At 37.3% G+C, this 16,931-nt stretch overlaps 1 protein-coding gene across 13 annotated transcripts in view; it reads left to right on the plus strand.

Annotated features, from left to right (window-relative positions):
• ERC1 (ELKS/RAB6-interacting/CAST family member 1) overlaps positions 1 to 16,931 on the plus strand; it is a 616,103-nt gene that overhangs the window by 199,530 nt on the left and 399,642 nt on the right. The gene's annotated exons all lie outside the window — the stretch shown is intronic.

A 16,931-nucleotide genomic window follows, 5' to 3' on the forward strand; every position in this document is an offset into this window, starting at 1 on the left:
ATATTCAGGGTTTTAAATTATTAAGTAAATGCCATTCCTATCTTCACTAGTATTTTGCATGAAATACTGAAAAGTATTTCTTATTTCTGAAAAGTGCCTTGTAAATTGCCAATGTGTTTACATTGAGACATTCTTCTGCTTCTGTATTGGAACTGTAGTGACATGCATTAGTATTGTACATGGACTTGGAATGGTTACAACTTATCTACATGATTAATAACACTATGGTTTTGAATGTAAAACATGCTATTATAATTAATATATAGTATACATGTATCAAGGAAAGGAAGAATTTTTTTTTACCTTAGTCATTATTGGAAAGAGGCTAATTTTTAAATAAATAAGAAAAGTACCAATTATTTTTCCTTTTTTAGCTTAATTAACTGATGCCCTTGAGGTAATAGTTATAGTAGACACTGGTAGTTATTATTCATCTACATTGAGATGATATGATACATTAGAAATATTTGACATTGTCCTAGTTTATTTTTAACTTCTAACAATAGCCAAAGAATAAAACTTTTTTCTAAACCTCAAGATCAGCTTTTCTTTTATATACAGAGGACCATGTTCTATATTTGTCCTATTTTATATTAGTTTGGTTTCCATTTACTTTCTATAAGTAAACATAAAAATTTAATCACTCTAAGTATCAGTTCAATATATCTCATTAGTTGATGCTGGTTTGTTTTAAATTTCTATGCATGTGTGTATATCTTGCCAATTTTCTCCCAGCTGCTTACTTTTGCTTACCTATTTTTTATATATTCTTCCAGAAACAGTCTAACTGTACACAGAAATATTCTTTTTCATGTTTACCTGTTTTTGCTTTTTTCCAGAAATATTTTATGCATAATTTGTATAGAGCAAAAATATTTCTTTTAGCACACATGTTACCATACCTTATTGCCTGTTCCTTTCCTTTTTTTCTGTTAATATATTTTGGAATTCCTTCCAAGGGTTTCCCCACTGTTGCTGACAGCACCGTATCGCTGTGCTATAATGTGTTTAACAAGGTTTCTACCAGGGATATTTAGTTTTTGCTTAAAATTTCTACTTTTACCTAAAGTGATGCTGCATTTAAAAAGTATTGTACATATTTAGTGAAGACATGTGGAGTATATTTATAGGTAAATTGCTTGAAGTAGAATTCTTGGATGAAAGGACATGCATTTGTAATGTTGGTGGATTTGCCAACTAACAAATATGTGTTAGAACCCAAAAGCTGTTTGGAAGTGATACATATCTTATTTTTAACTAGGTAAACATTAAAAAAAATTTTATTTATTTATCTTTAGAGGGGAAGGGAAGGAGAAAGGAAGAGAAACATCAACGTATGGTTGCCTTTCGTGCGTCCCCTGCTGGGAACTGGCCTGCAACCCAGGCATGTGCCCTGACTGGGAATCGAGCCACGATTGTCTGGTTCACAGGCCCGTGCTCAATCTGCTGAGCTACACCAGCCAGGGCTAAAAGTTTTTAAATGTGACTGTCGGTTAGTAATTAGAATTAAAACTTATTATCCTGAAATAATCAGTGTCCAAAAATAGAATGGCAGTGCTTATAGTAGCCACTTTATTTCTGTAATTTTGTGTAGTCCATCCATTGGTTTGGCAGTGTCTTTAGATATTGATTGATCTATCTCAAGTCAGAGGCTAAATTTTATGCTATGACATATAATAAGAATTATATTTTACATGTGGCTCAGTAGACACATTCATCTGTATCCTCATGTAGTATAGATCTTTAGAGGATATAGTTGAACCTTTCATGAAGTATACTTTAACTTTAGGAAAGTACTCAACTGTTTTTTACCATTTCTTAAATGAATAAAAACAATGCTAGCCCTGACTTGTTAAATAATTTCAGTACTCAGTAATGAAACACTTTCTCCATCTTGGCATCCTATCCCCCATGCTTCTCTGTTCCTATTACCAAAACAAAAAGAAACTCAAAACAAACTTCAGACATAATTTGTACAAATTTGTTTAGCTTTTAGAAAGTGATATCTTCATAGTTTGACACAAGGTTGGTCTTTACTTCAGTGCAGCTTGTCCCATTACAACACTTTCCCTGTATTAGATGGCCATAAGCATTAAAGCATTGTTTTAAATTAACTTTTTGATGTATTGTTTATTAAGGTGAAATTCACATGTAACAGTAAATCATTTTAAAGTATACCTTTCAGAAGCATTCAGTGTACTGCTGCCACTTCTATCTAGTTTCAATACTTTTTATTTTTAAAATGAATTAAAAAAAATTAAAAATTGCAGTCGATATTCAGTATTATATTAGTCTCAGGAATACAACATAATGGTTAGGCATTTATGTAACTGATGAGGTGATTCCCCCAGTAAGTCTGGTGCCCACCTGACACCACACACAGTTATCACAATATTACTGACTATATCCTCTGTTCTGTACTTTACTTCCCTGTGACTACTTTGTAACTGCCAGTTTGTACTTCTCAATCCTTTTACCTTTTCACTCACTCCCTACTCACTCCTCCATCTGACAACCACCAGTTTGTTCTCTGTATCTATTGGTCTGTTTTGTTTATTTTGTTTTTTAGATTCCACATACAAGTGAAATCACATGGTATTTTTTCTTTTTCTCTGTGACTTATTTCACTAAGTATAATTCTCTCTAGGTCCATCCATGTTGTCACAAATGGTAAGATTTCATCGTTTTTAATGGCTGAGAATAATACTCCATTGTATGTGTACCTCATCTTCTTGATCTAAGTATCTATTGATGGACACTTAGGTTATATCCATATCTTGGCTATTGTAAATAGTGGGGTGCATGTATCTTTTTGAATTAGTGTCTTGGATTTCTTTGGATAAATACTGGAAAGTAGGATTGCTGGTTCATATGGTAGTTCTGTTTTTGAATTTTTTTATGAACCTGCATACTGTTTTCCATAGTGGCAGTATCAATTTGCAGTCCCACTAGTAATGAGTGAAGGTTCCCTTTTCCCATATCTTTGCCAGGACTTGTTCGTTGATTTATTGATGATAGTCATTCTGACAAGTGTGAGGAGGTACCTCACTGTGGTTTTCACTTGCATGTCTTGGATCATTAGTGAAGTTGAGCATCTTTTCATATGTCTGTTGACCATCTGTACATTCTCTTTGGAGCAGTGTCTATTTAGATCCTCTGCCCATTTTAAAATTGGATTTCTTGTGTTTTTGATGTTGTATATATTTTTATAGATTTTGTATATTCTTATCAAACGTATAATATGCGAATATGTTCTCCCATTCAGTAGGCTGTCTTTTTGTTTCGTCGATGGTTTCCTTTTCTGTGCAAAAACTTGTAAGTATGATAGAGTCCCAGGTATTTACTTTTTTTTATTTACTGCGCCTGAGGAGATATATCAGAAAAAACACTGCTAAGAGAGAAATGTCAGAGATTTTATCATCTCTGTTTTCTTGTAGGAGTTTTATGGTTTTAAGTCTTAAGTCTTTAATCTTAACCCACTTTGAGTTCATTGCTGTACTGTGTGGGCAAACATATGTTTATTTATAGTTGTGAGTAGGAGAGATTATTCTTGTATCATTTATTAATTTGTATTTTTTCATATGAAACCTACAAACCTATTTTGCCAATACCTGTATATGGTGTATATCTGGTGGTATATATACACTATGGTGTATATAGTTTCATTTTTTTTGTACATATCTTATCTATTTTTTCCCAGCACCATTTATTGAACAGACTTTTTTCTTAAATACAAAATTTTTAAATTTCTTACTTTTAGAGAGAGGGGAAGGGAGGGAGGAAGAGAGGGAGATAAATATCCATATGTGGTTGCTGCTTATGTGGCCCCCACTAGGGATCTGGCCTGCAACCCAGGCATGTGCCCTGACTGGGAATCAAACCAGTGACCCTTTGGTTCGCAACCTGCACTCAATCCACTGAGCTACACCAGCCAGGGCTATTGAATAGACTTTTACCCCATTGTATATTCTTGCCTCCTTTGTCAAATAATTGACCATATAAGTGTGGGTTTATTTCTGGGATATTTATTCTGTTGCATTGATCTCTGTGCCTTTTTATGCCAGTATTATGCTGTTTTGATACTATACTTTGTAGTGTAGTTTGACATCAGGTGGTGTGATAATTTTACCTTTATTCTTCTCCCTCAAGGTTCCTTTGGCTTTGGGGATATTTTTGTGATTCTGTATAAATTTGAAGATTTTTTTCCTAGTTCTGTGAAAGATGCCATTGGTATTTTAATAGGGATTTCACTGAATCTATATATTACTTTAGGTAGTAAGGACATTTTAAGAATATTGATTCTTTCTGTCTATGAGCATGGTGTATACTTTTCATCACTTTGAACACATCCTGTCAGTCACTTCTGGCCTGCAAAATTTGTGTTGAGAAATTATCTGACAGTCTTATGGAAACTCCTTTGTGGGTAAATATCTTTCTTTTGCTGCTTTTTATATTCCCTCTTTGTCTTTAACTTTTGGCATTTTAAATATGCTGTGTCTTAGTGTGGGTTTCTTTGGCTTTATTTTATTCAGTTTTCTCTGTGTTTCCTGGATTCTTACATGTTTATTTCTTTCACCAGATTAGGGAAACTTTCAGTCATTATATCTTCAAATAGGTGTTTAGTCCCTCACTCTCTCTCCTTGTTCTGATTCCCCTATGATGTGAATGTTGGTGTGTTAGATGTTGTCCCATAGGTCCTTTAAACCTGTCCTCAGTTTTTTTTAGGGGGATTCTTGTTTTGTATTTACTATTACAAATGGGTGTTTTCTGCTACTTTGTCTTTTTAATTGCCCATTTGATCCTCTGCTTTCTCTAGTCTGCTGCTGTTTCCATCTAATGTATTCTTCATTTTGGTTATTGTATTCTTTATTTTTGACTGGTTTCTTTTTTGGTTTCTATTTCTATATAAGTACTCACTGAGTTCATCTGATTTTTTCCCAAGTTCACTGAGCATCCTTATAAACAGTGTTTCAACCTTTGTAAATGTAAGATTGCTTGCCTCCATTTTGTTTAGTTCTTTTCCTGGAGTTTTGTTCTGTTCTTTCATTTGGGACATGTTTCTTTGTCCCTCCATTTTGGCTTCTTCCCCGTGTTTGCTTCTATTAAGTAGATTTGCCGTATCTCCCAGTGTTGGCAAGAGTGGCCTTGTGGTTCATTTGTCCTGGTCACCTGAGCCGGGTTCTCCAGGGTTGTCTCTTTCATGGGTTGTGTCTGCTTTCCTGTTGTAGCTGAGCCTTGGTTGCTGTTGGCACATCAGTAAAGGGGATTGATCTGGCTCTTAGGAGTGGCCATGATGACAGTGGACATGTTGTATGGAGTGAGATTCACTGCAGTAGGTCTGGTGCCTGCTGAGTTCATTCATCTTTCGGCTTTCTCATTTGGAGCTAATTGAGTGGTGCTCTAGTTTCGTCTGAAGTCTCTCACTGAGCATGTTGGTTCTGGGATCGCTGGGGATGGGCTTTGGTGTAGGTTAGCTGCTGCCTATCCCCAGCCCACGGCCACCTGGAAAGAGCTACAAAGTGATGTGTATTTGGCAGCTGCCTGTGCTCGGCTTGGAAACTTGTGGGAGATACTGTGCTGTGAACTGAGGCCAGTTGACATTAGTGCCTGGCATAGGGCTGCTTAGCAAGAGGTGCTTAGGAAGTGCACACCATAGCCAGCTGCTGCTTGTATGATGTTTTAAGAAAGTCCACAGTGTGGGCTGAGGCCAACCACTTGTGTAGAAGAGCCACTGAAAGAGATTTGGGCAAGGCCAAAAGAGATTGGGGTGGGCTGGAGTTTCAGGGAATCACCAGGGTGGGGCAAGGGTGGTGTTAGCCATGTTAACATAGATTCAGATTTGGCACCAGCCTGTGACTGCTGGTTGTAGTCAGTCTGTATGTGGGGCAGAGCTCAGCAAAGGAACAGACTCTCTGTTTTGTGTTACTTATAGCTGTAAACCTACTTATGTCCATCCTCACCCCTCTCCGTGTAGCACAGACAATTCAGTTCCTCCCAATATGTTCCTGGTACTTTCTGAGTGGCTGTTTCTTTCCTTGATCCCAGGGTGAGTGTGTATGTATGTGAAGAAGTCTGTCTTCTGGTCCTTTAAGAGGATGCCTGGGTCTATAGCAGCCCTCCTTCTCACTCAGACACAATTTCGACTAATTTTTATAGGCAGGTATTGTGGGAACTCTTCCCATACTGGTAGTCAGGTCTGGGGTACCCCCTGTGGGGCTGGGACCCCTCACTCCTCAGGGGGTAACTCCTTAGCCAGGACATCCTTTCTAATTCTTAAATGCCACATGTGGGTGTGGGATCAGCTTGTTTTGTGTCTTCGCCCCTTCTACCAGTCTCAACATGACTTCTTTTTTATATCCTCAGTTAATAGTTCTGTTCAGCTAGTCTTCAGGTGGTTCTCAAGGTGGTTGTTCTGTGATTTAGTTGTAATTTTGGTGTTGTCGTGGGAGAAGGCATGCACAGTGTTTACTCCACCATCTTTTTAAAAACTATTTATATATTTTTAGAAAGAAGGGGAGGGAGGGAGAATGAGAAAGAGAGCAACATAGATGTGAGAGAGGAACGTCAAAGGGTTACCTCGCATATGTGCCCTGAGTGGGGACTGAGCCAGCAGCCCAGGTGTGTGCCCTGACTGGGGATTGAATTGATGACTTTGCTTTGTGGGACGATGCTCAGTCAACTGAGGCACACAGGCAAGGGCTGTACTCTGCCATTGTCACCAGAAGTTGGTGTTAAAGCTTTTTGACACTAGAATATCATACAAATGTTGTGTTATTCCTTGGCCTCTATCTTTTGCAGGAGGCAGTGGAAGGCCTGTATGTTTGCTCTTTCTAGTTACACTACACTGCTTCGCTGATTTGTCATTTCACATGCTCTGATTTGTCTTCATATAGTTATTAAACAAGTATAACACTGCTGCTTTCCAAACTGGTGTAGGTTATTACTGATTTTCTTTAGATATTTATCTCTGTGCCTGTCATTTTTAGTTTTTAGAGCTTTTATAGGCTGTCCACGTATTTCGTCATATAAACTACTGTACTGAAATGAGCAGAATCAACATTTCTGATGTAGTTTTTGGATCATTGTTTGGGGATTAAATAGAAGTAGCCTATATTTTTAGATTCACATAAAATAAAAGGAACAGTGATTTTTAGAGACAGTTTATGGTTCTCAAAAGAGCTCTAATTATGTACATCATGGCTTTCTTTTCTTGAGCTGCAGATATACTCTTGCTCCAGGATACTATTAGTAAACTTGATTTTCATGTGGTTGGCAAACAAGGGGAGGTGGTTGAGTGTGGTGCCTCTTATGGAGCCTGGGGTTATGGGAGTAGTGTGAGCTGTGGTGCAGTGGGCTGTGGTGATACAACGGTGGTTCTAGGAGGCCATGCAGAAGATGAGGTGCAACATGGACAGGATGGAGAAGACAAACACATGTGGAGCGGTTAGTGTGGAAGATTTGGCAGAAGAGCAGCAGGGTGGACATGCAGATGAAGACGGCCCAGATGATGATGACCATGGAGGACACATTTCTGATGTTTATTGTACTACCCGGCATGGGTGATGGCTCAGTAATTGTTCAGAGCAGTGATGCAGTGATGCAGTTTGAGGGCCATGCAGCACATAGATGTCAGAACACAGTCAGATGTCACATAGTATTTGGCCATATTTCTAGTTGTGGATACCGCTGGTGTACATGATGCTGATGGATGTGACCAAGATGAAACTCAAGATGTTGGTTATGGCCAGGTAGGCAATGAGATAATTGGCTGGAGTGTGGAACTTCTTGGTAAGGAAGATGATGGTAGGCACAAAGGCATTGAGGAAGACCATGGTCAGTGTGGTTATTCAAAGAACCCCTGCAAGAGAGATCTTGAGGTTCCGTATCACAAGCTTCTGGGGTTCTGAGCATTCAGGATCTGTTGGAGGCCTCCAGATAGAGGCCTTCCACTGACTGGTTTGATGGGGGAATTCTAGGTGGTTTTGCTTATTACCACACTCATAGCTACTTCTTTCATAGTTGTCTTTCCGAAAGAGTGCGGTCACCTTCCATTTCACACTGGTGGGGGGCATATATATCATATGAACAGACAGTGAAAAGATGCTCTGACTTGACTAGGTAAAGAGCATCAAGAAGACTGTCAGGAAGGTTTTCCTTAAATCGGATGAATTGTGAGATTTGTCAGTATTCTGGAATGCTGATAGGTACATGCTGAATTTGTTTGATAGTTATCAGGTTGTCACAGCCATGTGAACAAAGCTCTGCAAATTCTTGCTTTTGACATTTTGGCTCTTTCCAAAGCTTGAGACTCTTATTTTTTGATGATATATTCAGAATTGCCCCATTCCATTCTAAGATGAATCTGGATTTCAGGTTGCCTTCTGTGTGCTTCTAATACTAGAGTACCTGTTGATTCAGAGAAGCATTTCAGTCAACAGCTCACACTGTTTCCCAGATTAATCTCAACACGTAGGTAGGTGTTTATTTTGGTTCCTTTCCACTGTTTTTTTTTTTTAATCTCAAAAAGATAAACATTTCAGTTACCAAGCCTTGAAGAATACCTGAGCTTGGATACGTGATCCAAAATACGGATCAGTGTGTTTACCAAGAGCAGCACTTGTTCACAAGTCCCTTCCCTGGCCAAGCTAGTGGCTGTGGTGTTGGGCTTATACCCTTCGGGATCCTGCTTCTTACCTCCAGTTTCTGTCCAACCTCAACTAGGACTCCCAGCCAAACTCCCCTGGGATCTTCCCTCTCCTGTACCTTTGAGGTCTGCCATATTGCTTTGCTATTAAATTAATAGATTTTATTTGTACAACAGTTTTCAAGTTTTAGAGAAATGGAACACAAAGTACAGACAGTTCTCATATATCATATTTTGCTGTGCATAATGTGCTCCCATGTTTTAGTAGTACCCATGTATAATGCACATCCTTGTTTTTCCCTAAAAAAAAATTAGGGCAAAAAGTGTGCATTATTCACAGCAAAATATGGCAATCTCTCCTTTCTGACCACAGTTTTCTCTATTATGTATTATTAACATCTTGTGTTGTTGTGGTACGTTTGTTAAAATTAATGAACCAATATTGATACATAATTACTTTTTTAAATAAGTATACACTTTTAAAAATGTCTTATTTATTTACTTTGAGAGAGAGAGGAAGGGAGGGAGAAAAAAGAGGGGGAGAAACATTAATCTGTGAGACATATATTGATCGGTTTGCCTCTCATATGCCACCAAGTGGGAACCTGGCCTGCAACCCAGGTATGTGCCCTGACTAGGAATCGAACTGGCAACCTTTCAGTTAGTTCACAGAGTAGCACTCAGTCAACTGAGGCACACCAGCCAGGGCTTGATACATTATTTTTAAAACCCATAGTTTACATTATGTTTCAGCCTTTATGCTGTATATTCTGTGGTTTTGCTGAATGTACAAAGTAGGGCATAAGTAAGTGAATAGTTGTGCATTCATGAAACAGAGTTTATTCTTACAGTATTATTTATTAATTATTGTATTATTTTTCATACAATCCATTGTAAAGGTACCTTTGCCCCACCCTGCATAATGACATGGGTCCACCATTACAGTACAGTTTTACTGGATTGAAATCTGTGCTCTACCTATTCATGTTTCCCTACTCCTGGCTTTCACTTATCTTTTTACTGTCTCTATAGTTCTGCTTTTACTAGAATGTCATGTGGTTGGAATTATATAGTAGTGTATCTGTTTTAAGACTTGCTTCTTTTACTTACTATGTACATTTAAAATTCTTCCATTTTATTTTGTGGCTTGATAGCTCCCTTTTTATCTCTGAATAATATTTCAGAAATATTTCATTGTCTGGATGTACCATGGTTTGTTTATATAATTAACTGAAGAAAGGCATCTTGTTTTTTCCAGTTTTTATTTATTATGAATGAAGCTGCTGTACATGTTCACCTGCAGGATTTTGTGTGGACATAAGCTTTCCATTCCTTTGTAACACAGCAGCTGGATATATGTTTAGCTTGTAAGAAACTGTCGCTATATTGCTTCTTAACTGGGGAATTTGAAACACTTAGCTTTGCGAAACATGTTATACAACTTGAGTTTTGGCTTGCTTTCAAACCTTGTGTTATTCCTGCTGTAGACTGTTGCTATAACTTTGCTACTGACTTTCTATGTGCCAACAGTTATTTTTAGGAGAAAAAAGAATCCTCAATTTTCTTTGGGGGAGAGAGTTGTTTTCACTATTCTAAAAGTTTGGTCTTTATATTAGTTTCTGAAATATTTCTTCTAGTTCTGTGAAAAATGTCATTGGAATGTTGATTGGAATTGCGTTGAATCAATAGATTGCTTTGGCCTGTGATTGCTTCAGCCTGTATGAACATTTTAATGATGTTAATTCTTCCTGTCCATGAACACAGTATGTGCTTCCATTTATTTGTATCTTTTTCAGTTTCTCTCTTTGGTGTCTTATAATTTTCCGAGTACAGCTCCTTTACATCCTTGGTTAGGTTTATTCCTAGGTATTTTATTCTTTTTGAAGCAATCGTGAAAGGAATTGTTTTCTTAATTTTCCTTTCTGTCAGTTCATTATTGGCATATAAAAATGTAACTGATTTTTCATTATTTATTTTGTATCCTGCTACTTTACTGAATTCATTGATCAGTTCTAGTAGTTTCTTGGTATAATCTTTGGGGTTCTCTATGTAGTGTCATGTCATCTACAAATAAAGACAGTTTTACTTTTTCCTTTCCACTTTGGATGCCTTTAACATTGTCTCATTGTCTGATTGCCATGGCTAGGACTCCAGTACTATGAAGAACAAGAGAGGTGATAACAGACATACCTGTCTTCTTCCTGGTCTTGAGAGAAAAGCTTATAGTTTTTGCCCATTGAGTATGATGCTGGCAGTGGGTTTCTTGTAAACGGCCTTTGTTATGTGTGGGTGTTGTGCCTCTATTCCCACTTTGCTGGGAATTTTATCACAAATGGGTCCTAGATTTTATCAAATGCTTTTTCTCCATGTATTAATATGATCATGTGGTTTTTAGTCTTTTTTGTTTATGTGATGAATCATATTTATTGACTTGTGAATGCTGTACCAGTGTTGTGTTCCTAGAATAAATCCCACTTGATCATAGTATGTGATCTTTTTGGTGCATTGCTGTATTTGGTTTGCTAATATTTTGTTGAAGATTTTAGCATCTATATTCATCAGGAATATTGGCCTATATTTTTATTTCTTTGTACTGTCTCTCTGGTTTTGGAATTAGTATAATGCTGGCCTTGTAAAATGAGCTTGGGAGCCCTCCCTCTTCTTGAATTTTATGAAATAGTTTGAGAAGGATAGGTGTTTGTTCCCTTTGAGTGTTTGTTAAAATTTATCTGTGAAGCCATGTTCCATGGCTTTTGTTTGTTGAAAGTTTTATTTTATTACTGCTTCAATTTCACTAGGTGTAATCTCTGTTCAGATTCTCATATTCTTCTTAATTTAGTTTTGAAAGATTGTATGTTTCTATGTTTAACCTTTGTTTAAATTTTTTATTTTTTAAATTATATTTTATGGATTATGCTATTATAGTTGTCCCAATTTTTTCTTCTTTAACTCCTCCACTGAGCATACCACACTCCCGAGGGACATCTGCACACTGTTGTTCATGCCCATGGGTCATGCATATAAATTCTTCGGTGATTCTTATTTCCTATATCATACTTCACATCCCCATGGCTATTCTGTAACTACATATCAGTACTTCTTTTAAAAAATATTTTAATTAATTTATTTTTAAATAGAGGGGAAGGGAAGGACAAAGAAAGAGAGGGAAACATCAATGTGTGGTTGTCTCTTTTGTGCCCCCTGTTGGGGGCATGACCCGCCCACAACCCAGGCGTGTGCCCTGACTGGAAGTCGAACCAGCAACGCTTTGTTTTTCAGGTCATTGCTGAATCCACTGAGCCACACCAGCCAGGGCTATTTGTACTTCTTAATCCCCTTGCCTCTTCACCCACTCCCTCACACATCTTCCAATCTGGCAACCATCAAAATGCTCTCCATATCTATGATTCTGTCTCTGTTCTTCTTGTTTGCTTAGTTTGTTTATTGAGATTCAGTTGTTGATAGATATGCATTTATTGCCTTTTATTGTTCTTAGTTTTGATCTTCTTTCTCTTAAATAAGTCCCTTTAACATTTCATGTTTTAAAATACATTTATTGATTATGCTACTGCAGTTGCCCCATTTCCCTTCTTTATTCTCCTCTACCCTACATACTGTCTCCCACTCGCATTCCCCCCTTCTCCTTAGTTCATGTCCATGGGTCATACATATAAGTTCTTTGGCTTCTACATTTCCTATACTATTCTTATCCTCCCCCTGTCTACCATTTATGCTACTTATTCCCTGTACCTTTTTGCCTTTCTCCCCTTCCCCCACTGATAACCCTCCAGGTGATCTCCATTTCTGTGATTCTGTTCTTGTTCTAGTTCTCTGCTTAATTTGTTTTTGATTTTTAGGTTCAGTTGTTGATAGTTGTGAGTTTGTTGTCATTTTACTGTTCATAGTTTTGATCTTTTCTTAGGTAAGTCTCTTTAACATTTCATATAATAAGGGCTTGATGATGATGAACTCCTTTAACTTGACCTTATCTGGGAAGCACTTGATCTGCCCTTCCATTCTAAATTATAGCTTTGCTGGATAGAGTCATCTTGGATGTAGGTCCTTGCCTTTCATGACTTTGAATACTTCTTTCCAGCCCTTTCTTGCCTGCAAGATTTCTTTTGAGAAATCAGCTGATAGTCTTATGGAAACTCCTTTGTAGGTTAACTCTCTGCCTTTTCTCTTGCTGCTTTTAAGATTCTCTCCTTATCTTTAATCTTTGGCAGTTTAATTCTGAGGTGCCTCAGTGCATTCCTCCTTGGGTCCAAATTCTTTGGGACTCTCTGAGCTTCCTGGATTTCCTGGAAGTCTACTGCCTTTGCCAGTTTGGGGAAGTTCTCCTTCATTATTTGTTCAAATAAGTTTCCAATTTCTTGCTGTTTCTCTTCTTCTTCTGGCACTGCTATGATTTGGATGTTGGAATGTTTAAAGTTGTCCTGGAGGTTCCTAAGCCTGTCCTCATATTTTTCAATTTCTATTTCTTCATTCTGTTCTGGTTGAATGTTCATTTTTTCCTTGTGCTCCAAATTATTGATTTGAGTCTAGGTTTCCTCCCCCTTCACTGTTGGTTCCCTGTATATTTTCCTTTGCTTAGCCTTCACCTCTTCCTTTATTTTGTGACCATACTCAGCCATTTCTGTGAGCATCCTGATTACCAGTGTTTTGAACTCTGCATCTGATAGGTTGGTTATCTCTTCATCATTTAGTAGTTTTTCTGGAGTTTTGATCTGTTCTTTCACTTGGGCCATATTTCTTCATCTTGGTGCACCTGTTATGTTGTAAGGGGCAGTGCCTTACGTATTTGCCAGGGTAGGGCAACCTATTTCACTGCGTTGTGACACTGTATGTGGGGGAGGGATCTGAGAGGGAACAGTGCCACTTGCTCGGCTCTTGGCCTACTTTCAGTCACTTCTCTTGCTACCTACAAGCAAACTGGGCTCTTCTGGTGCTGACTCCTGGGTGGGTGGTTTGTGTACATTCTTGGACCCTGTGGGTCTCTCCTACAACTCTCCTGTGAGGCCTGGAGTTTCTCCCACTGACACAACTCCCAGAGGATTTTACAGCCAGTGGTTTTGAGGCTTTCTTTTCCCACTCTGGAACCCTGGGTTGCTTGGTCTGTTTTGTTTCCCACTTACTCTTCCTGGTTTATCTGCAAGCAAATGTGGGACCACCAGCCACCTCCTCACCTGCGTGTTCCTCCAGCCAGTTCCTTGCCACACCTCCTCTCCATCCCAGTTGCCTGTTTCTGCCCCTCCTATCAGTCTGGATGAATGTTTCTTCCTTAACTGCTTGGTTGTCGGACTTCCATACAGGTTTGGTTTTCTGGCAGTTCTGGTTGTTTTTGGTTTTTAAATTTGTTCTTCTTTTATTGGTTGTGGGAGGAGGCAAAGTGTATTTACCCATGCCTCTATCTTGCCCAGTAGTCCTATCTCATTGTTTTTATTGTATTGTTTTTCCATTACCATTTATCCCCCTAATACCCTCTTCCCTCCCACAGTTACCACACTGTTGTCCATGTCCATGAGTCTTGTTTTTTGCTGAATCCCTCCACCCCAAACTCCTGTTCCCTTATAGGTGTCAGCCTGCTGTCCATCTTTAAGTCAGTCTGTCTTTGTTTTGCTTGTTAGTTCAGTTTCCTCATTAAATTCCACATATGAGTGAGATCATATGGTATAAGTCTTTCTCTGACAGGTTTATTTCACTTGGCATAATGTTCTTTAAGTCCATATATGCTGTTGCAATGGGTAAAATTTCTTCTTTACAGTTAAGTAGTATTCCATTTAGTAAATGTCCCATAGTTGTTTTATCCACTCATCTACTAATGGGCACTTGGGCTTCTTCCATATCTTGGTGATTATAAATAATGCTGCAGTGAACATAGGGGTGCATGTATTCTTTCAAATTAGTGTTTTGGGTTCCTTCATATATACTTGCAGAAGTGGGATTGGTGGGTCAAAGGGCAGACCCATTTTGCTTTGCACTGTGGCTGTACCACTCTGCATCCCACCAGCAGTGCAAAAGGACTACTGTTTCACCACATCCTGACCAGCATTTGTTGGTTATTGATTTATTGATGATAGTCATTCTAAAAGGTGTGGGGTGATACCTCATTGTGGTTTTTTTTTTTTAAAAAAATTCATTGTAGTTTTAATTTGGATTTCCGTGATGATTAGTGACATTGTCATTGTTTTTTATTGTCTGCATGCTTTTCAGTGTCATAGTTGTACCATAATTTGATTAACTAATGTCCTATAATTTTTAAATAAAATTAGATGTTTATACATTTTATTTTGTTTGTATTTGTTATAATGGCACAGCAAATAATATAAATACATTTTATTCATGATTTGATATTGTGTGCATCTAAAAAAATTGATAGATGGCAAGATGACAAATTGTTCTCCAAAGAGTGTTTTTCATCAAACATTTGTAACTGAACCTTTTAAAATTTCTACTGATATGTAAATAATGGCCACATGTAAAAATATAAAACTGAATCATTATACCAATATATACATTTTAAAAAACAATTTTTAGGTGTAATGGAGAAAGAAACTTTAAAAAGAACAGAGGCAAATGCGTGAATTATTTCATAATGTTTGCATGTATAAGTACTGTCAGAGCATGACCTAAAATTGAGAGGACACAGAGGAAAGGACTCCTCAGTTTGACACATAAATTCTAAAAGAAGTTCCCTAAAATAAATTAAAAAGGAAACGACAAGGAAGAAAATATATTTGTGAAACACAAGGAAAGAGAGGCAATATCTCTTACTAGGGAAAGAACTATAAATCAATAAGGAAAAAATAAACCATCTAATAGAAAAATGTGAAAAACACATGAATTATATAGTTTCCAAAATGAAGAAAATCCTATGAAAAGATGCTCAATATACACTCAAATTTAAACAAACAATAAGCAAGAAATTAGATAATTTTTCATTATTTACCAGGTCAATGAAAGAGAAATACTGTATGATTTCACTCATGTGGAATCTAATGAACAAACTGAATTAACAAGGAAAATAGTAACAGACTCATAGATAGAGAGCAGGATGACAGCTTTTGGTGAGGTAGTTAGGGGGTGGAGGAATTGAGCAAAAAGGAAAAAGGGCTCATGGGCATGGACAACAGTGTGTGATTGTTGGGGGAAGGGAGGTATAAGGGGACTAAATGGTAATGGAAGAAAATACAATAAATAGAAAAACAATTTCAAATATAGTTGAAATTTCTTGGCATATCTTTTCTTGATAATATTCCCCTCTATTCTGTTTATGCATACCCCATACTTCAGGAGGATGTATATTTTTATTCTTTTACAACCTATGTATGTATTAATAAAATATATAAAATCAGAGGATTACACATGGCAAATAAACATGAGAAGTAGATTACCTTCACTGTAATCAGGAGAATGTAAAATAAGACCAGATTAAGAATCATTTTATACCTATCACTTCATGCTATGTTGGCAGAAAGTAAAAACTCTGACAATATTAAGTGTTGCTAAATATGGCAGCTGGATTTCTCACTCAGTGTTATGGGTTTTTTTAATTGATATAACTACTTTGGAAAGCACTTAACCTTATTAAATTAAAAGTAAGTATACCCAGATCCATATACCACTGATGAACTCCGGTACACGTGTAGTAATGCTCATAGTAACCTTGTTTGCATTCAAAACAAAAGTAAACAAAAACTGAGGAAACACTGTGCAAATGTTCTTAACAGAAAAATGAATTAAGTAAATTGTGGTGTAGTCACACAATGAAACATTATTATTTTTTTATTTTCATTTTTTCCCTTTACCATTTATCCTCCCATACCCACCTACACTCACCTCCCTCCTTGCCACAATCACCGCACTGTTGTCCATGACCATGAATTCTTTTTCTTTTTAGCTCAATCCTTCTACTTCCCAATCCCCAGCCCCAACCTTTCATCCTGTTCTCTATGAGTCTGTCTCTATTTTGGGTATTAGTTTGTTTTGTTAACTAAATTGTACATTTGAGTGAAATCATATAGTATTTGTCTTTCTCTGACTGGCTTATTTCACTTAGCATAACATTCTCCAGGTTGATCATGCTGTTACAAAGAGTAAATTTTTCCTTTTTTAGGGCCGAGTAGTATTCCATTGTATAAATGAACCTTAGCTGTTTTATCCACTCATCTACTGATAGACACTTCCAAATCTTGGTGATTGTAAATAATGCTGTGATGAACATAGGGATGGATATGTTTTTTTTGAATTTGTGTTTCAGGTTTGTTTGGATGAATTCACAGAAATG

This window comes from Artibeus jamaicensis, unplaced genomic scaffold (assembly GCF_021234435.1).
Source record: "Artibeus jamaicensis isolate MK-2021 breed Jamaican fruit bat unplaced genomic scaffold, CSHL_Jam_final contig_1028, whole genome shotgun sequence".
NCBI lineage: Eukaryota > Metazoa > Chordata > Mammalia > Chiroptera > Phyllostomidae > Artibeus > Artibeus jamaicensis.